Here is a 22,310-nt window from a genome sequence, read left to right as displayed (position 1 = left end):
TTGTCAGTGTATGAAATTGATTATTCACTTTGAATATCATATTTCAGCTATAAATATTTAAAATAATATCTCTTAAAGTAGTCTGTTTTTCAGACCCCTCTAGTATGGCCCACTTGCCTGAGAACACTGAATCTATTTGCTCAGCAAATCCCTTTCTTTGATGTGTTTCTCTCTGTACCACTGTGGTCTGGATACTGTGAGTTGAGAGATTTTTTTTTACTTTCTTCTATCTCTATATTTCAAAAAGTCTAAGAAGTATATTGTTAAACAAGCTTGCTGTGACATATGGTAGAAAGTATCAGTTCTTAAAACTTGATGCAAATGAGATTCAAAATCATAAATGGGCATTCTTTAAATTTCCACAATGCAATATAGTGTTATCTTATTGCACTGGTGCTCAAAGTGGTGGGTTACGACCCACCATAGGAGCAAAAAATGGGCCATTCCCCCTTAAGGAGAGTGACCCAGGAAAGGGTGCCCTGGCAGCTCCACAGCAATCATGGCGCTGTGGGCACCCAGACGTTTGTCTCCCTACTGGGGGGGGGTGTCAGCAAGCCTTGAAGAGGGTCTGGGAGACCCGCAGCCCCTTTTGCGAGTCTCCCCCAAGCGATTTATCACTCCAATTTGCATATTGGAGCAACCTCTGGTTTACCCCAAACATCTCTGGGTAAAGCATCTCCAACCTGCAGACTGGAGCAATAAATCACTTGAGGAAGACCCACAGAGGGGGCTGTGGGCCTCCCAGACCCTCTCCAAGGCTTGCTAACCCTCTTATGGTTAGATAATAGGGAGACAAGCCTCTCAAGGTCAAGGGAGACAATAGATAATAAGGAGAGACAAGCCTCTGGGTGCCTTAGGTGCCATGATCACTGTGGCACCACCGCAGCACATTCCCTTCCCAGTCTCCACCCCTGCAAGCACTTACCAGCAGTTCTAGAACTCCCAGTAAGTTTGAGAACCACTATCTTATTGTATCTGCACTATTAAAAAGTATGGAGAGTGGAAGCTGGATAGAAAATCAAGGCCTTACTTTGCAGATTGGCTGTCTTGTTGGCTATATACAGGATACATTTTAAAAAAAAGGTTGCTGATGTCACATCAAAGCCCTATGAAGTGAGATGAAGCACAAGTCTAGAGAAGAGAAAGAAGCCCTTATTACTGAAAGAGCAGTTGACAATAATCCATAGTTGATTGATGGTGAATAAACATGCCACTGGCGATGAGTCTACATCTTGGAAGAATGATCCAAACAGATGGTCGATGCCATAAGGAGGTGGAAAGCAAGAACTGGGATGACAAGTAAAAATCAAAACTAGCAAAAGCCAGTGGGGGAAGAGAGTTGTTGTGAGAAGCAATGAGAAAGCAATATGAAGACCTGGGTTATTATATATGTTTACTAGTAGACTGTGTCAAAATATTAGGCATTCTGGCTTACAGAGAATACCTCTTGCCCACTGTGGTCAAGTTCAGTCAGGTGAGGGGAGAGGAGAAGGACTTCAAACTAAGATCACCTCACTGAAAGTGACCCTGGATGTTTTAGCCACGATGACACTATGGCCATGACCCTCTATTACAGTGGTGTCAAACTCATTTCATACAGAGGGCCGAATAGCATTCATCATGCCTACTGAGGGGCAGTAGTGATGTCATGATGCAGGAAGTGATGTCACTAAACAGGAATCTTCATCATATTTCAAGATACAGAAGAGCCCAATTATCACGTGGGCTGCCCTTTCAGCAGTAACATCTCAGCACAGCTCAGCAACTGGGAACCGGAGGGCTGGATAAAAAGCTTCTGCAGGTTGCATCTGGTCCCTGGGCCTTATGTTTGACACCCCTGCTCTGTTAGGTGGTGCAGGAATTCTCACCATTCAAAAAACTTTTACACTCCATGTATTTGAACCATTTTTCAAATAATTTTTATTTAACAGTTTAAGGCCCACATGCTAACCAACTTTCCAGCACTGGCATAGCTCTGCCAATGGGGCGTGTGCTGTATCCTGCAGTTGAGGGGCAGTCACAGAGGCCTCCTTCAGGTAAGGGAATGTTTGTTCCCTTACCTTGGAGCTGCATTACCCTTAAGTCACTGCTTTCTCAGTTACAGGAGAACAACATCCTGCTTGGAGAATGACGTTCAATGTTCTCTCAGGTTTGTTAGTGGAATGCCTCACTCCCTGGCGCATGTCTATCACATAACTTTTTCAGGCTGCAATCCTGTGCACACTCACTTGTGTATAAGTTTCACTGGAGGTCAGTGGGACTTTCTTCTGAGTAAACATGTATAAGATTAGGCTACAAAACATCTTTGGTTCTAGCGCATTCCTCTCTTTCATAACGAGATATTTCCATGCTGTGCCCCAGTTTTCAATCATACTAAAATGCCTTTGGCTAAAAGGCAGCTATTCCCTCTGCATGTGCATGCGTGGGTGTGTTGTATTTGCAAATGACAAAAGATGAAGCAGGTGCCAAAACTAGTGTGTATATACTGTGGCATTAATTTCTGGTGGTTAGGAGAGTGTTACGTATCACTGATTTTCATGTGTCTTTCATCAAATCCAGTGGCTAGAGAAGTGTTTTTCTTTATGCAGCCAAGCTTGGAAATTGACCTTTCCTTTTCAGCACACTTGGACTCCTGGAGATAAATAGAACCCTCCTTTTGGATTCTGATTTGATTCATTTGACCTTGAGCATGTGTTTGTGTTGCGCTTACAACCAATATGGAGCAAGGATTGAAGAGGGAGCAGGCATGACAGTCAGCAGTACATAAATACTGCACACTTCAGTCGTCACAAAATTGATCCTAGTTATCTGTCCCATCACTAAATTCCTAAGAATCACATTTGAAGTAAGATTGACCCCTGAAGTCTCCTGCTGAGGTCCCAAACCATGTTTCCCCACTCTGAAGTACAGAGCACCCAAGAGACATGATCTTTTCTGTGGTGGCACCATGACAATGAAATGCTGTGCTAAAGTTTGCCCAGTTGTCCATCAGTGCTTGCCTTCTGATGAGCAGCTAAGACATATCTGTTTCAACTTGTTTTTTTCAGGTGTTACTTTTTTCTGAAATGGTTTCCTTGATTGCTGCTTTCTTTATCCTGACTTATTGTTGCTTAATTTGATGCTATGGGATTTTTTTTATCATGTTACAATTCTTTTAATTTTACCACCTTAAATACTGTATTTTTCTTTGGAAAGAAGAGATTTAAAAATGTTGGAAAGTAAAGTGTCTTTCACTTATCTCCCTGTAGGCTGCCTGGTCACCAATGGATCTCCTTGGATCCATGCCAGTTATTCTGCTGGCACAAGTCCAAGGAGAAAAAAGTGGTGATTGGGCTGGAAAAACAGTGATATAATCCTAGAGTACATTGTTGCCACTGAGATCAACCCCCTCCAGGCTGGAACCCCCCCTTCTCTCCCCACTCCAAACATCCCATGAACCTCTCATGATCTGCCCCTGCTGACACTTTACAACAGGCTGGGTCCACAGAAGGCGGGTGCACAGAGCTGTCAGCCATTTGTGCTGGTGGCTCTGAATCACTCAGCAGCAGTGCACCATTCACAGCTCTGCTGTGGTCTTTATAATGGTGAAATGGTAGGTCTGCTTTCATAGGATTGGCCCTTAATACAATCCTGGCCTAGTGCCCTACTGATTTTGCTTCCATGTTGCATCTTTGTTGTTATTATTGCAGATTTATTCCTGTAGATTTTTAATGGTGTAAACAAAGTACTGTGTGGCTATTTGTTATTATTTTACATTCAGTTGTTGGCCTGCTTATCCCAGAGCTACTTGAGAAGTAGCTTATTCTTAATCCCATGTTACAGTTGAGGAATTGAGGCTGGCAGAATATGACTTGCTGAATGCCCTTTTGTGAATATACAACTGAGCAGAGTTGAATTCCGATCTGAGTTGAACCCTCTGTGGAGTGACCGCACTTAGCTCTGCATTGTTGGCTGCTCTTTGCATTGTTGTATCTCATCATTTGGATATTCATAATTCATCGTCTTCTGCTATATGGATTCATCCGTGGGGACTGTTTTGGCATGCATGCCAAGGATGAGACTAGATGACCTCTCAGTAAATCCCTATATTTATGATTTTGCAATTATGCATTTTTATGAGAGTGAAGTGGTACAGGGATGGAATTTTTCAAAGGAAAAATCTGGGAACCAGCAACTAAGCACAGTCTAAATCCATCCATTTCACAAGGCACATATTCTTGCCTTGTCGTGTGGTGCTTGAATCAAACACCATCCAAGTTCATTTTATTATCCTGGCAGGAAGGAGTGCTTCATCCAGGACTATTAAGCATAGATGTTCATTCCACAAGCACGTGCAGCTCAAATTGGCATGCCACATGTCACAGTTCCAGCTCGGATCATTGGCTCTGATCCCTGTTGTGGTCACACTGAACATAGTACAGTGTGTTCTGAGAAGCAGATTTTGCTGCTGAAGCCTTGGGTGTAGGCATGTGTTTAGTTTCACATAAGTGTTGCTGCCATGCCAGCCAAGGAGGATGAGAGATACAAAATGAGCAAGGTGGTGGACTCATAAGAACAGCCCCACTGGAGCAGGCCATAGGCCCATCTAGTCCAGCTTCCTGTATCTCACAGCGGCCCACCAAATGCCCCAGGGAGCACACCATATAACAAGAGACCTCATTCTGGTGCCCTCCCTTGCATCTGGCATTCTGACATAGCCCATTTCTAAAATCAGGAGGTTGCACATGCACATCATGGCTTGTAACTTGTAATGGATTTTTCCTCCAGAAATGTTTCCAATCCCCTTTTAAAGGCGTCCAGGCCAGATGCCATCACCACATCCTGTGGCAAGGAGTTCCACAGACCTACCACACACTGAGTAAAGAAATATTTTCTTTTGTCTGTCCTAACCCTCCCAACACACAATTTTAGTGGATGTCCCCTGGTTCTGGTGTTATGTGAGAGTGTAAAGAGCATCTCTATCCACTCTGTCCATCCCCTGCATAATTTTGTATGTCTCAATCATGTCCCCCCTAAGGCGCCTCTTTTCTAGGCTGAAGAGGCCTAAATGCCATAGCCTTTCCTCATAAGGAAGGTGCCCCAGCCCAGTAATCATCTTAGTCACTCTCTTTCGCACCTTTTCCATTTCCACTATATCCTTTTTGAGATGTGGCGACCAGAACTGGACACAATACTCCAGGTGTGACCTTTCCATCGATTTGTACAACAGCATTATAATATTAGACATTTTGTTCTCAATACCTTTTCTAATGATCCTAAGCATAGAATTGGCCTTCTTTACTGCCGCCACACATTGAGTCGACACTTTCATCGACCTGTCCACCACCACCCCAAGATCTCTCTCCTGATCTGTCACAGACAGCTCAGAACCCATCAGCCTATATCTAAAGTTTTGATTTTTTTGCCCCAATGTGCATGACCTTACACTTACTGACATTGAAGCGCATCTGCCATTTTGTTGCCCATTCTGCCAGTCTGGAGAGATCCTTCTGGAGCTCCTCACAATCACTTCTGGTCTTCACCACTCGGAAAAGTTTGGTGTCATCTGCAAACTTAGCAACCTCACTGCTCACCCCTGTCTCCAGGTCATTTATGAAGAGGTTGAAGAGCACCGGTCCCAGGACAGATCCTTGGGGCACACCGCTTTTCACTTCTCTCCATTGTGAAAATTGCCCATTGACACCCACTCTCTGTTTCCTGGTCTTCAACGAGTTCTCAATCCATGAGAGGACCTGTCCTCTAATTCCCTGACTGTGAAGTTTTTTTAGTAGCCTTTGGTGGGGGACTGTATGGAACGCCTTCTGAAAGTCCAGATATATAATGTCTATGGGTTCTCCCGCATCCACATGCCTGTTGACCTTTTCAAAGAATTCTATAAGGTTCGTGAGGCAAGACTTACCTTTACAGAAGCCATGCTGATTCTCCCTCAGCAAGGCCTGTTTGTCTGTGTGCGTCTAACTAAGTGCATCTAACTAAGAGCGTCTAACTCGCTCTTTAAGTTAATATTCAGTTAAAAAAAGTTTGTCAGTTACAGTTCTTAGGTGAAAGTCTCTCTCTCTCTCTCTCTCTCTCTCTCTCTCTCTCTCTCTCTCTCTCTCTCTCAATTTTTAAACAAGAGAGTCACAGATCCAGAATTCCATGTGCTCTTTTGTTTTTTCTTTGCTCTGTGTGTCTGCATGTGTGCTTCCTGAAGTACACCTTTCTAATTTTCTTGCTTCACAAGGTTTTCCTGTAGATTGTCAGGTTTTGGGTGTTGGTCCAGTTGCTATATTGAAGAATGGGCCTGCACACACCTTGATGCAGGTATGCTACTAGTATTGTCAGTTTGCCCCAAATAACCCTGTTTCTCCAGCTTCTTTTTTTCTCAGGTGAATGGGAAGCAAGGTTAATCTCATTTGTGGGCAGCAACTAGGCTCCATCCCTTTACCACTGGGACCCAACCTTTTATTGCCAAGCTCCATCCTGGTACCAGATTTTTTCACCCCAGTTTCAATGATTTGCAGTCTTGTGACATCTCTTAGGTCCCAATTTACAACATCACCAGGACCCACCTCAGAAATCTTAGGTATTTGTGTGTAGTCAACTTGGCCAATCTATACTCCATACAGAGGTCAATATGCATACGTGCTCCCCATACCCTTGTCTGAGAGAGGAAAAATGGCACAAATTGAACTTTTTCATACCTTCAGGTCCCTGCCTTCATACTGATTGCCTGTATTAATGGCTACGTGCACCACTCTATTCCTGTCTAGCAAGTGTGTGGCCTCTGTAGTAGATGCATGTTATGATTTATTTCATTTTATTTTATGGAATTTTTATCACAACTTCTACAATTCCAGGCCGATTGCAAAATTGCACCCAAATGCAATGGCAAAATATAAATAATGAGCAGCAAATTGAAACAGAGCAACAGCAGTAAGTGCTGAGTGAAAAACCTTTAAAAGAGCAATGATCCCATTCAAAAGAGGACCCAACATTATTAAGAGCCGTCAGGTGCCATTACAAGCCTAAAAGACCACTACTCCACTTGTTGTTGCATGTGGAGGAAAATGGAAGAATCTTCTCAGTACTTTCTTCCACCTTGAAGCTTGTAGGCATGAGACATATTCATGCAATCAGTGGTCATCAACCATTCCAGATTGTTACAGTTGGTTCTTTTGTTCTTCAGGTGATATAAGGAAGGCTAGCATTAGCAGAGGTGTGCCAAGCCTTCCCCTTCTGTTTCAGCAGAACACAAGAATTTCTGGAACAAAAGGCTCTCCAAATCCCAGTGTTGATCTTCAGTAGGTAGAAGAGCCCTGTTTTGTCCAAAGGGACTATTCTTTTGCTGTTCTTCTTGGAGTGTCATTCAATACTGCATGAACTAGAAAAGGAAGTCAAGCCAGGCAGAAACCATGGACAGGGCATAGAATGAGAAGAAGCCTACCATCAAAGTGGGCATCTGGTGTTCCTCTGGTCTCTCCAAAGCCTTCTAGCCTCTAAATCCTAAATGTTAATATTTATCTTATGCAGAACCATATACACAGGCTTGCCCTAAAGAAGGGAACTAAGAATAGGTTAAAAAAGAAATGAATGAGAAGCTTAAAATAACTTTTTGGGAGGAGAGTCTTGGTAAACAGTCAAGAAGTGCTGTGCTGAATGGAAAATTCACAATGAGCTCACTCCACCAGGAGAGACAACATTCTGGGCAGGATTTTCTGGGGTGGGGAAGGAGATTGCTGACAGAATTCCAAGGCTCAAAGGGTGACAGAGGGTGGAGAGAGAAAGGAATGACCACGCCTCTAGAAAAAACAAAAGGAGAGAGGAGAGACAGGACTCCAGAGTGTTTGAAACATGGGTTGCTTTGATTGTTTTACAATCCAAGAGAGGGAGAGAGAAAGAGAGATGTGACACTGTACTGTTAAGAACTTTTGCATAACCCAAGTCTACTCCAGGGCCTTTTTCGGGTACTGTTTATACAGTGAAGATGTAGGAAACAGTGGTCTGGGTTTGGGACTTATATGGATGCCAGCTCTGCAAACTCCAAAGCCATAAGTTTTCTGGGTGTCATTTTACCATTCATTTGCAGGTTTTGGTGAATTATCCAGATTTATTCACCACCAAGGTCATGTGGGCACAGTCAATTTTTCCTTTATTGTACAAATTACAGATTGTGTGGAAAAGTACTTTTCAAATTACTTGTCATGTGTCCTATGTAGAGATGATTCTATTCTGGAGAAATCAGGAAAGGTCAGGAATTAGATTAATTCCACTAGACAGATTGATTAATTAGTTAGTTAATTAATTCCAGCCTAAACTCTAGGGTGGATTATACAGAGTCTAGAATGAATGATTGGGACCTGGCACATCCCATGGACATCTTCCTTACCTCTCATGTTCAAAGGCCTCCAGAATAGCAAAGGGATGATGATTTTACTGATATCCCTTGCCAGGTTACAGGCATCTGCAAATGTACAATGTGGATTGTGAAATCCATTCTCAGTTCCGCAATCCACTGTGGAGTTTGGGCAGAGTGGAATCATTCCTAGGTTTGAACTTTCCATAGACTGGAAGCCCTAGACTGCACACGTCACAGCATGGCTCAGGGACATCTCTGAGTTGTGGTTTGTGTTTAGTGAATAAGTGATGACAGTATCACCTTGACGTGGGAGAGATCTCAGTCCCAGGCTACTTCCCTAAACTGTGCTACACCAATCTCTTCTGTTGTTTCCAGAATTCATTTGCACCTGCTCCAGAAATACTTTTGTCTCAGCTGGAACTTAGGGGCAGTTTTCCATCTCTGTCAGCAGTCCAGACTTTTTATTCCTGTACTGCATGGGCTCTGATTAAACTGGTCTGATAGGTTTTCAGCATGATTCTCACTTATTTGGAGAAAAGTCCTCTGCTCCTCTTGGATGGATTCAGCCTTTTTAAAAACATGGCTGGGAAAAGGGGAAGCTGAAGAGTGCACCTATTGGCCAGCACCTGATGACAATAGGAGAACCCATGAACACACTTGGCTGTGTATCTCTAAGTTTTGCAACTGTTTTAAAAGGGTTTAAAAAAATAAGGCAAAAAATAAACGTGTGCATATTTAGTTCTTTAGTGAGGAGAAATAATGCAAAGTAATGCATACACCTGCACAGTACTCCCCCATCATTAAAGTGTCTGCAAATATGTTGAATTAAAATGCAAAATGTGGTGTTTTGTATTTTTATTAGTTATTAACAAAAACAAACAACTCTACCTCATTGAAATATCATGTTCTTATTTTAAAAACACATTTTTTTTTACTGAACTGAGTAGGTTCCCCCCTCAAGCACTATTATGAAGTTACATGATATCCAAAATCTTTTAAAATAAGCTGTCTCTCTTCCTGTACTCCCCCTCCACCAAATCATGGCTACCAACCCTGAAGTTAGTGTCTCTCACTTTCATTATATCTACCTAGCCATTCAGTGATTGTAGCAGGATTGTGTATAAAATATTACATTTGTCTTCAGCCTATTAAAAACCAACGGGAGCATTCTCTGGGTTTTTTTGAAATGTAACAAAAAGCATACAAGATTTTTATTTATCTTTTAAAAGGCATTTATGATTCACAATCCTAGCAAGATTCTCTATGTTTAAAATGTGTTTATCAGTGTAGTGAGACAATGCTGTGTGTGTGTTGGCTTTGCTCTTTCCAGACCTAGCAATTAGTAACCTTTCCCTATTGCAGAGGTGTTTTTTTGTTTGGTTGGTTTTTTGGGGTTGTTTTTTTTGCTCGGTGCCAGCAACATACCTTTAGCACTGCAGACAGACCTGGGTGGATACTAGAAAAAATGTCCAAAAGTATTTACGGACAATAGGGTTGGATGAAAACTGAAAACTTGTTTGAACAGTACTTTCAAGTCTCTTCAGTTGATGTCTGCTTCCCAGGAACCCTTTCATTTAGCATAGCAGCTGTTAAAAACAGGCGTCTGAGAATATACATGGAGATACTTGTGTGTACAGAATAGAATGTACAAAGGATAAAGCTTTCAAGTGATGAACTCTGGAGGCAGTAGTCTGAGGGGGTGTTTGGCTCTACCCAGTGCCCAGTTCAATTTAAGAACTTCTGTTTAAACCAGGTCATGGTCAGGATCCACCTGGCTTTGCAAGTCTCAAAAAGGTTCACCTTATCAGCTGAAGCCTCTGTTTTGATCCTTTTTAGTGGAGGGGGGGGAGGCTGCCTTCTGGAGCATTTGTTTAGCTGCAGGTACATAGGATCAGGACCATTCTGATAGCCTTGCACTCTCCTTCACCTGATCTTCTGCACCAGCCAAGGCACATTTGCTTACTCGCGAGTAAACTCGACCGTGAGGCTTAGTTTCACTTTCCATAGGGCTCAATACATTCATCTGCTTGAAGAGAGGGACTTTCTTCTCAGTTGTTTTTTGCGGCTGCACTCATTGGATCAGGACCATTCTGGTGTCATTGGATTCGTTTCAGCTTGCCCTTTCTGACAGACTAAGGCAAGTTTGCCTACTCGCGAGTAAACGTGTGATACGGCTCAGTTTCACTTTCCATAGGGCTCCATGCATTTTTTGTTCTCTGGGTTTTTGCCCATAACTTTTGATAGAAAGGAGATATTTTGCTCTGATTTTTTTGCATTGCATTCTGCTGGAAATTCCACATCCAATGGGGTATATAACATGATGGGGTTACTCCTAACCACTGCAATTTTAGCGCATCACCCCGCCTGTGCGCATCACCCGGTGCAGCCCACACCACCAATAGCCTCCTAGTGATGCCACTGCATTGAAGTTAGCTACTGAACTCTAGAAATGTATGAATAATAATGACCAGCAAGTGAACCCATCAACCATGCACAGAGAACTGAGGCTTTCCTCCAGATGTTTCCCTATGGCATCCCATTTGTGGAATACCTTCCCCAGGGAGGTAAAGATCTTTTTATTCTCCCAAGAGAATAAAATTCACCATTTAATTATGGTGGAAAGTGTTTAATTGCAACTGTTCTTATCCTGTTCATTCTTTATCATATGACTATTTTGATTGTTGTTTGTAAGTTTTATTGTTGTAAAATGCCCTGAAAATGTTTTACGTAGAAGGGAGGGATAGACAGTTCAAAATAAATAAAAGTAATTGGGTTTTTTAGCAGATCCTCTGCTGTACTATTGCCCATGTGATAGAGACTGGGTGTTATCAAGGGTCAGCAATTGCATGGTGTCCCATAGACCCTTTATTGGACCAGAAATCCATGAAATCCAATGAAAGAAAGTACTTGTAAAATTCTTTTCATAGGTATAGGATTGAAGAATGTAAAATACCTAGTTCTGAACATTGAACATAAGAACTGCCATGTTGAATCATGCAAAGGAGCTATATAACCCAGCAGTCTGTTTCCAAACAGAACTCTCTAGAAACTAATAAATAAGGCATGAACATGATGTTTGTCCCTTGTTGCTTGTATGGAACATCTGGTATTAAATATCTAATCCGCCATCCCCATAGCCTGCAGCAAAGTTCTGCATGGAGGTGACCACTATAATGTAAGGTCCCAGAAGCCAGGAGAAAGCACATCCTGCCTTGTATTGGTGAGAGTTGGTGAGAGTGAACTTTCTGCAGCATCTTTCGGTTCAACAAACTGTCCTGAAACTTACATGTCATTTGAACAGGCTTTAGGAAGAGTGGAATAGGAAGGTTGTTGCTATCCTTTGGTAAGAAATTTGTGTGTATGAGCCAGGATGATTTACTTTGCAGTCCTTTTCATGTGTGGGCTGCTGAAATCCTGTGGCTGTGAGTGGAGTTAAAGCACTTTGATTGTGCAGAAGATTATAACATAAGTGCGGTAATACTTGAGACTGATGGCCCAATTCTGTCTTCCTTCCCTGATGGCATAACAAGCACAGCACCAGTGGAGGCTGCTTTACAGTAGTTGCAAAGCAGCCTCCACCAGCACATGCTGCAGGACCACTGGTGGGGAGGCTGGGGTGAACTATGCACTGGTGAATCTGTAAGCCTGCACAGGAATTGGAGGGAGGCAGCGAGGAGGTTGAACAAGGCAGGGAGTGGGTGGAACAGGGTAGTGAAAGGTGCAGGGGAGAGGATGGATTAGGCACTTGAGGGGGTGAATTCAGCAGTGGCGCAGTCCTTCTTAGGCCTGATTTGTCTTCATGGATCAATGTGAATCAACCTATGGCAGCTGCTGGGGCTTACCCTGGGGCAAGGAGACAAATGTTCTCCTATCCTGAGGAGACCTCAAGCAGCTGAAAAAACCCCATGGGGTACAGTAGTATCTACGCCAGGAGTGCTGTATCATCACATGGGGATTTAGGTAGGATCAACCTGATCACTTGTAAGTGATGTACATAATTGAAATCCACATATCCAAAATGATTTTTGCAAAGGAATGTGGAAGCGTTTTGCCATGGCGTGGTGTTGTAGAAAGCGAAATGGGACTCGTAAGATGTTTGTGGATAAGAAGCTGTGAATGGAGCCTATATATTGTGAAGGAGCTGATTTAATTCTCTTTGTTCTCTGAAACTTTTGAAGACAGCATTTTAACAAGATCTTAATCTTTGCCATATGGACTGGAAACTTGCTGCTTCTAAAATATAAGTGAACTCTCTAGACCAGGGGTGTCCAAACATTTTGGCAGCAGGACCGCATCATCTCTCTGACACTGTGTTGGGGACCGGGGGAAAAAAAATTAATTTACATTTAAAATTTGAATTAAAATTTCAATAAATTTACATAAATGAATTTATTAGAGATGGAACTTATATGAATGAATGAAGGTCTTGTAGTAGCTCAGGGTCTATAAAAGGCCTTGCACAATGTAAGGCCGGCCTTTCCTTCGCTGCCACTACTGCATCCCAGATATGAAACAGCAAGAAGTGGAGAGAGCCCTCGTCCTACAGCTCAGGTGAGAGGTCAAACAGTTGTCCTCATGCTGAGAGCAGTTGTGTTGGGCCAGCAAGGGCTCCAGCAAGTCTCCGGAGGGCCAGAGACTCATTGGACACTGGGAGCTCCCCACGGGCCGGATTGGGAATCCTCGAGGGCTGCAAGTGGCCCCAGGGCCAGGGTTTGGGCACCCCTGCCCTAGACTGTGAAAATCTTACTGTCATTTCATGACTGACCCAGTCCTTGATAACTACCCTTATTCCAAAAGGCCCTGACTGCATAGTAGTTAATCCCAAACTAATTAAACAGAACAGCATCCTGCAAGAAGAATTAAGGTATATATTCAGCATATACTCGTTTGGAAGTGGAACAATCAAAACTGTCTAATGCTTGCTTGGTTTTTGAAAGAATCAGTTCTTGGTGTCTATTATTTCTGAGTGTCTCAGTGCACAGAAACTCAACAGTCAGCAGGTTTCCCAATGGAAGGCCTTTTGTCCCCATATTAAGAACATAAGAACAGCCCCACTGGATCAGGCCATAGGCCCATCTAGTCCAGCTTCCTGTATCTCACAGTGGCCCACCAAATGCCCCAGGGAGCACACCAGATAACAAGAGACCTCATCCTGGTGCCCTCCCTTGCATCTGGCATTCTGACTTATTAATCATAAGTGTGGATACTTCTGCTCACTAGGGCATTTGGAACCACATACAATTGTTTAAGAGGTGTGGTGGCTTCTTATTTAATCTAGTGAGCCCATGAAAACTCATGGTGAGAGTTTATGCTGGTGGCACAGCCTAGCAACAGAATCACAAGCTACTGACTTATTTTACTTTCTGAATTCAGCAATGGTAGAGGAATAGCCTTTTGTGACAAGTGCGCTAACTGCTTGTAAGGTTGCAATGTTCTCTCCATGGGGGAATTCTCTTGGGATGGCTGGGGTGGCCTATCTGTTGCCGATTGCCCAGATGACGGATTAGAAAGCAAATAGCCCAGTGTGCACAAAAGTGTTCTGAAATTCAAAAATCTAAACCAGATGTGCAGCAGAAAAGAGCAGCGTATGTTACAAAGTGTTGTGAAATAGCTCAAGGGAGGCAAATAAGCAAAAACAGCCTTGTTCCTTAGCAACACACACAGACACACAACAAAGCAAGCTGCAGCTTGGTTGGCATCTGACTGGGAAGGTTTCACTCTCGGCTGTGGAAAAGGAAGTTGGTGATAGATTTTTATAGATGGCTAAGGAGTCACTTTCTTTCCAACTTTCAAGTTATCTGTAGCCTACATTTTATTTCACATTTATGGATCAGGTGGAGTATATTCCAGATGGTCTTCTAGCTAAGGGTTTCCTCTAAACTAGCAGGTGTTTTTCTTGCTTTTATACACAATCTTTCACTTTCTTTCTTTTTCACTCCATCTGCCTCACATGGAGAGATCCACAACACATCCTAGGATTTGTCATTGTAGAGTATACTCTCCATACTCTCAATTTTTTTCCTTAAGCAAAAGTTTGCACAATATGAAAGAGATACTAGACAAAGAGATACTAGACAGCCACTCTTTATAGCCTTCATAGATCTCACGAAGGCTTTTGACCTGGTCAGCAGGGACGGCCTCTTCAAGATTCTCCCCAAGATTGGATGTCCACCCAGGCTCCTCAGCATCATCAGATCTTTCCACAAGGACATGAAGGGCACTGTTGTCTTCGATGGCTCCACATCAGACCCCTTTGACATCCGAAGCGGTGTGAAGCAGGGCTGTGTTCTTGCACCAACCTTGTTTGGGATTTTCTTCGCTGTCCTGCTGAAGCATGCCTTTGGAACTGCAACAGAAGGCATCTATCTCCGGACCAGATCAGACGGAAAGCTCTTCAACCTCTCCAGACTGAGAGCAAAGTCCAAAGTCCAGCTGAAATGTCTGCGTGACTTCCTCTTTGCCGACGATGCAGCTGTCACTACCCACTCTGCCAAAGATCTCCAGCAGCTCATGGATTGTTTTAGCAAGGCCTGCCAAGATTTTGGACTGACAATCAGCCTGAAGAAAACACAGGTCATGGTTCAGGATGTGGACTCACCTCCCTGCATTACAATCTCTGCGCATGAACTGGAGGTTGTCCATGACATTGTGTACCTTGGCTCAACGATCTCCGACACTCTTTCTCTCGATACTGAGCTAAACAAACGCATCGGTAAAGCAGCTACCACGTTTTCCAGACTCACAAAGAGAGTCTGGTCCAACAAGAAGCTGACGGAACATACCAAGATCCAGGTCTACAGAGCTTGCGTCCTGAGTACACTTTTGTATTGCAGCGAGTCATGGACTCTTCGCTCACAACAGGAGAGGAAACCGAACGCTTTCCACATGCGCTGCCTCCGACGCATTCTCAGCATCACCTGGCAGGACAAAGTTCCAAACAACACAGTCCTGGAACGAGCTGGAATCCCTAGCATGTATGCACTGCTGAAACAGAGACGCTTGCGTTGGCTCGGTCATGTCGTGAGAATGGATGATGGGTGAATCCCAAATAATCTCCTCTATGGTGAACTCATGGAAGGAAAGTGCCCTACAGGTAGACCACAGCTGCGATACAAGGACATCTGCAAGAGGGATCTGAAGGCCTTAGGAATGGACCTCAACAAGTGGGAAACCCTGGCCTCTGAGCGGCCCGCTTGGAGGCAGGCTGTGCAGCATGGCCTTTCCCAGTTTGAAGAGACACTTGGCCAACAGTCTGAGGCAAAGAGGCAAAGAAGGAAGGCCCATAGCCAGGGAGGCAGACCAGGGACAGACTGCACTTGCTCCCAGTGTGGAAGGGATTGTCACTCCCGGATTGGCCTTTTCAGCCACACTAGATGCTGTACCAGAACCACCTTTCAGAGCACGATACCATAGTCTTTCGAGACTGAAGGTTGCCAATACAATAATACTAGACAAATGTTCCTGAAAATGGTCTAGGCCAGTGGTTCTAAAACTGTGGGTTGGGACCAACAGGTGGGTCATGACCTGATTTTTGGTGTGTCCTTAAAAAGTGATAAAAAAAATTTCCTTAAGCCCTGAGGCTATTCACAAATCACATACTGTGACTGCTAATTACACTACAAACAACCTGAGCTCCTGCAGTTTGCAAGCATGTAGGGAGTTAAATGTTTGAGAGTATTTTTTTGGGTTACTATTACAAATAAATAAATAAAATATATCTTTCTAGATCTCCTTTTTTTAAAGACCTGGTAAACCTAGGTGGGTCCCAATAGAGTGTCTTTAAAAAGTGGGTCCTGATGCTAAAAAATTTGGGAACCACTGGTATAGGCACAAGCCTAAGATTGTTCCTCTTCCTGGCTGCATTTCCTGCCCTGTGGTTTTTTTTCTTCATTAAAGCCTTTGCATTAAAAAAAAATTTCCTGAAGTCCACTAGGATGCTATGACACTGAAAGCTTCTGCCTAATAGGACAGGGAATAACAACTGGGCCAGCCTGGGTGCCAAGGCTCAGAACATAATTCCAACAGCTGTGACGGTGAGCATCTCTGGAGATGTGACTGGTTCCTTGGGAATTTTAGAATGACAGCATAGTATTTTTGAAAGTTAGTCATAGGCTGAATCCCATGCACACTTTACTGAAAGCCCTATTAGACATAATGGAACTTGTGTCTGAGTAAACATGTTTAAGATTGCACTGTTACTGTACCGCTTCTATGGTATGACGATAATAAAAAAAGGGAGATTTAAGTCATTATCATTAATGTTTTTTAAAAGCACTGCATGAGAAATGTGAAAAGCACTACTGAATTAGGAAGTTGGCCTTTTTTATATTTACTTTGAACTCAGGTTGATAACCATGTAGCACTGCTGAGACATTCGGTGTTAGGGCAATGCTGATGTAGGAAGTATTACTCTCACTCTCACTCTGATTTTATGATGTGGTTGTCATATAGCCAAATCAGATTTGTTATGTAGCATCATGAGAGTATCATATTCACTATGTCAGTGTTTCTCAAACTGTTGGTCGGGACCCACTAGATAGATTGCAAACCAATGTCAGGTGGGTCCCTATTCATTTCAATATTTTATTTTTAATAGATTAGACTTGATGCTACCATGGTATGTGACTGCATTTTTGGGAAATGTTACAGACCTGTACTTTTAAAAGCTACTATGTATAATCTTTTAACGATAGTAAATGGGACTTACTCCTGGGTAAGTGTGGGTAGGATTGCAGCTTAGGATTGTTAAAAATGTTCCTGCTTGATGACGTCACTGCCAGTCATGTCATTACTTCCAGTGGGTCCTCATTCTAAATAGTGGGTCCTGGTGCTAAATGTGTGAGAACCACTGTGCTATGTGTTCCCTGATTGGCTGGGATGGCTATTCTTAGAAATTAAAGATCTTAAAAAGAAGTTATAGTGAAGTTATCAGATCAGGGAAAGTTAAAAATCCAATCTTGTTCCTGGAAAACTTAATTGCCCAGAACCTCCTACCTTTTTCTTTTATTATTCACAAAATGTTGCTCTACATAGCTCCAGTGTTGTGTTGGAAGGGCTGGGGAGGACTTGCCTTAGTGGGAGGCACTTCCTGCAAGATAAAGTCTTGGCCCCATTCAATGACCCATACAGTGATTCAGAGGAAGATACTGTCAGGTCCTAGCTATTACAGTTGCTCTCATGAACACAAATGTTGGTGGGCATTGGTCTTATTTTCATGTCCTGTGAGAGGTGAGAGTAAGTCCAAAACTTCTCTGCTGGATCAGGTCTCTTTGACACGGCTCTGACTGGAAAAATATACTCAGACTTGGATGCTGTCAAATCCCCAATAATGGGTCATAGCACAAAACAGACCTGGAGGATGGGCAGATAGAATGCTGATGGATCTCCAAAGGATCAGAAATGTCATCTGGGGATGAGCAGATAATGAAATCCAGTGCAGAAGGGACCCACATGTCCAACATCCCGGTTCACCCAAGGGCCCAATCCAACCCTTCCAACAAGCCGCCTCATTATTGCTTGAGATCTATCTCCTAAACTTTTCTCTGATGGCTTTAACTGGTCAAGACAGTACGCTCTGAACAAGTAGCCGGTCAGAAAGTACTGCCTAGGTGGATCTTCACAAGGAGGGAACCAAGCTGAGGCATCTGTTGGAAGGAGATTAATAGCAGCAAGCCAAACCACGATCAATTGAAATATGACTGCCTGAAGATGCCGGGTAGGGTAAAGACAAGAGGCTAGCAGAGCTGTTGGGTCCAAGGTGCAGAAAGAGGTCTTACAATGCGAGGAAAGGAGGCAGTGTCTTCTGCCCTTGGAGCTGTCCATGGTCTATGGGGTCCTGTGTCTGACCTAAGATTCTTGTCTCTCTTACCTGCACTTATCCTGTATCCTGTTTCCAAGCCCATCTGCTGCTGGATTCAATTTTCACCTATCATTCACCCACATGTGTCCAGGCAGAGCTTTGCCAGTGTCTGTGTGTCCTGACATGCCAAAACAGGGCAGACAGAACAAGGCAAGACATTGCATCTAAGTCGCACATGGGAGCTTTCTGCTACCCAGATATAAAGTCTGCTGGCAAGGGAAGAAAGTTCACAAAAGAACAGAGAAGGACTGTGACCAATCATGAAGGAAAGAAAGGGAGCAGGGTAAAGGGTTACCAAAGCAGTATGTGATTTTCAAGAGAGAGGCAAACTGCTCGGGGGCAAAGGCTGTAGTTCAACTCACAGGAGGTTCTGGGTCTAAGGCCTCCATCAGCTGGCAGCCTATATAGCTTTTAGCTCAAAAGATCACAGGGTAGGGGGTAGGGATAAAGCTGGCTTCATTCCCATTCTTCATGTCTACATAGTTGCTGCAGTGTGCACAAATGTGGCTTTGGCAACACATCTTTCACTAGAGCTTTGTCACCGTAACACTGTTGGCAACCTTCAGTCCTGAAAGACTATGGTATCGTGCTCTGAAAGGTGGTTCTGGACATGTAGTGTGGCTGAAAATGCTGATTCGGGAGTGACAATCCCTTCCACACCGGGAGCAAGTGCAGTCTGTCCCTGGCCTGTCTCCCTGGCTATGGGCCTTCCTTCTTTGCCTCTTTGCCTCAGACTGTTGGCCAAGTGTCTCTTCAAACTGGGAAAGGCCATGCTGCACAGCCTGCCTCCAAGCGGGCCGCTCAGAGGCCAGGGTTTCCCACTTGTTGAGGTCCATCCCTAAGGCCTTCAGATCCCTCTTGCAGATGTCCTTGTACCGCAGCTGTGGTCTACCTGTAGGGCGCTTTCCTTGCACGAGTTCTCCATAGAGGAGATCCTTTGGGATCCGGCCATCATCCATTCTCACAACATGACTGAGTCAACGCAGGCGTCTCTGTTTCAGCAGTGCATATATGCTAGGGATTCCAGCTTGTTCCAGGTCTGTGTTGTTTGGAATTTTGTCCTGCCAGGTGATGCCGAGAATGCGTTGGAGGCAGTGCATGTGGAAAACGTTCAGTTTCCTCTCCTGTTGTGAGCGAAGAGTCCATGACTCGCTGCAGTACAGAAGTGTACTCAGGACGCAAGCTCTGTAGACCTGGATCTTGGTATGTTCTGTCAGCTTCTTGTTGGACCAGACTCTCTTTGTGAGTCTGGAAAATGTGGTAGCTGCTTTGTCAGATGCCACATAAAAGGTAATAATTATGCACACATTTAGTGTTTTTGTTGGCAACCTTCAGTCTAGAAGGACTATGGTATTGCGCTCTGAATGGTGGTTCTGGAACAGCGTCTAGTGTGGCTGAAAAGGCTGATTTGGGAGTGACAATCCCACACTGGGAGCAAATGTAGTCTGTCCCTGCTCTGTCTCCCTGGCTATGGGCCTTCCTTATTTGCCTCTTTGCCTCAGTCTGCTGGCCAAGTGTCTCTTCAAACTGGAAGAGGCCATGCTGCATAGCCTGCCTCCAAGCGAGACACTCAGAGGCCAAGGTTTCCCACCTGTTGAGGTCCACTCCTAAGGCCTTCAGATCCCTCTTGCAGATGTCCTTGTATTGCAGCTGTGGTTTACCTGTAGGGCGCTTTCCCTGCACGAGTTCTCCATAGAGGAGATGCTTTGGAATCCGGCCATCGCCCATTCTCATGACATGACCGAGCCAACGCAGGCATCTCTGTTTCAGCAATGCATACATGCTAGGGATTCCAGCTTGTTCCAGGTCTGTGTTGTTTGGAACTTTGTCCTGCCAGGTGATACCAAGAATGCGTCGGAGATACATATATAATGTATTAAATACCTTTCCACCCAGAACTACCTAAGGTGACGATACATTTTAAAATGCCATTAAACCAATGAAAACATTCTTTAAAATACCATAAAATAAATAACAATAGTGCCAGCACAATCAAAAGTATAAACAAGAATCTCTGCAGCACCTAAATTTGTCCATACCACCAACCCTTAATGAAGATCTTTACAAAAACTGCAATAGTCAGAACCAAGAATAGATAAATAATGTTTTTTACTTGTTCATGAAAATTAACCATGGAGCGTGGATCATGATTGGGAGCAAATTCCATCAAGTGGGTGCTGTATCAGAGAAGGCCCTGTTCCTCATTCTCTGGGGCAGGGGGGAGGAACTGGCTCTGTCAGATCTGATCCTCCATGTCAGACTGCAAAGCAAAATAGTCAGCACAGGCTTAAGAAGCCCCATTTTCAGGCCTGAGGCTTTCCTTGGAGGACTGGGATGAAAGTCCCCTTCCCCCGAGGAGACCATTGGCACCACTGCGCCCAGTGGCCTTGCCAAGGATAGGATTGGGCTCTTTCTGCTGATGATTAAAAACATCCAATGGACTAGAGCAGCGGTTCTCAAACTCTCCAGGAGTCTGAGAAGCACTGGTAAATCTTGACAGGGATGGGGATGGGGACTGGGATGGGGGGGATGTCCTGATGGTGCAGCAACAATTGCAGTGCCACAGGCACCCAAGCACATTTCAACATACCTAGGGGGACAGTGCAGTCTCCCAGCGGTCCTGGAGGCCTGGTTTGCAGTCGGAGCTCCTGAGCACACAGTTTCCGAAACCAGAAGTGGGCTCCAACTGCAGATCAGAGCCCACTACAGCAGAGGGGAGGCTCACGGAGAGGGCTGTGAGCCACCAGGACTATCCAGGAGGCTGCACAGTCCCCCAGGTATGTTGAAATGTACCTAGGTGCCCATGGCACCGCGATCACTGCTACGCCATCAGGACAATCATTTATGGGTCACTCCCCTTAAGGGGAATGTGATCCATTTCAGTTCCAATGGTGGGTCGTGATCTACCGCTTTGAGAACCACTGGACTAGCGCCATAGGAAGACAACCTCCAGTGATTGCATCATTTCCACAAGGATGATATAGTGGGGGAGAAAACAAGTCTAGAAATAGTGACATATCACAGGAATTCAAAACTCTCAAATTTGTGACCATTGGTTTTTGAGCATTAATTCAACAGAAATTGAAACAACAGAAGAACAGGAATATTCCTTTTGGATACATTTATCAGTACCATTTGTATCCCATACAACCACCGCCCCTTTCTTCCATGGACCTATGAGCAGAAATTTTGAGTCATAACAACCTAGGTGAAAGTGAAACACAGCCCAATCCTATACATGTTTCCTTAGAAGTAAGCCTTGTTGTTTCCAATGGAGCTTACACCCAGGTAATTGTGTACTCTGTAGGGTATTGCAACCACAGTGAGTAACCCAAGGTCACTCAACCAGCTTCATTTCTCAGCAGGATTTCAAGCTGATCTTTCCCACATTCTGAACCCACACTGTAGCCAATGTACCACACAGTCTTTTCCATATGATTGTGTCCTGCATATTTAATTGACATGGTCACACATATTCGTTTTTAATTTGGATACGTGTTTAACAAAAATGAAAATGCTTGTCTTCCTGTGAGTATCAGTTGTTTTGCCTCACAAAAAAACACATGGTGGCTCCTTCAATAATTTGAATGAATGGCTCCCATTGTATAAGTTCATGAGGCTTCATAAATAAACTGCACTTCTTTTATGTCAAAAAGATCCATTAGTTGCTAATTAGGCAGTGATTAGCTAGAATGGTAGTCATCATGAGTGTTCCCAAAATCCTAGTTTGTACACTTTAATTGGCAGCTGTGGAGCTGTACAGCATCTCTGGGTCAGCATCTGCAGCTAGGAATGGATGCTGGAGTCTTCTGGGGCAAATTATCCAGCAGGCCTGTTGCAAATCTGGAGCAAGGTGAATCATTCACAGTGAATGACTAACTGGATATATTTGCACTATTTTTAATAACTAATTGAAACCTCCCTTGAAAAAAAATTATCATAGAATTATTAGTCTGAGCAACCCGGATTACTCACAATATGACTGTTTGAAGCTACATTATATTTCTGTTTATCGACCTATAATTTGTACATGGAAGAACATCATGAAAAACTTGCTGAGAAGTGTCCTGAATTTCTCAGAGAAGAAATATTTTGCAGCAGTTGACTTCTGCT

The sequence above is a fragment of the Tiliqua scincoides genome, chromosome 4, assembly GCF_035046505.1.
Source record: "Tiliqua scincoides isolate rTilSci1 chromosome 4, rTilSci1.hap2, whole genome shotgun sequence".
In the NCBI taxonomy this organism is placed as follows: Eukaryota; Metazoa; Chordata; class Lepidosauria; order Squamata; family Scincidae; genus Tiliqua; species Tiliqua scincoides.
Note: the sequence above shows the minus strand (reverse complement) of the source record.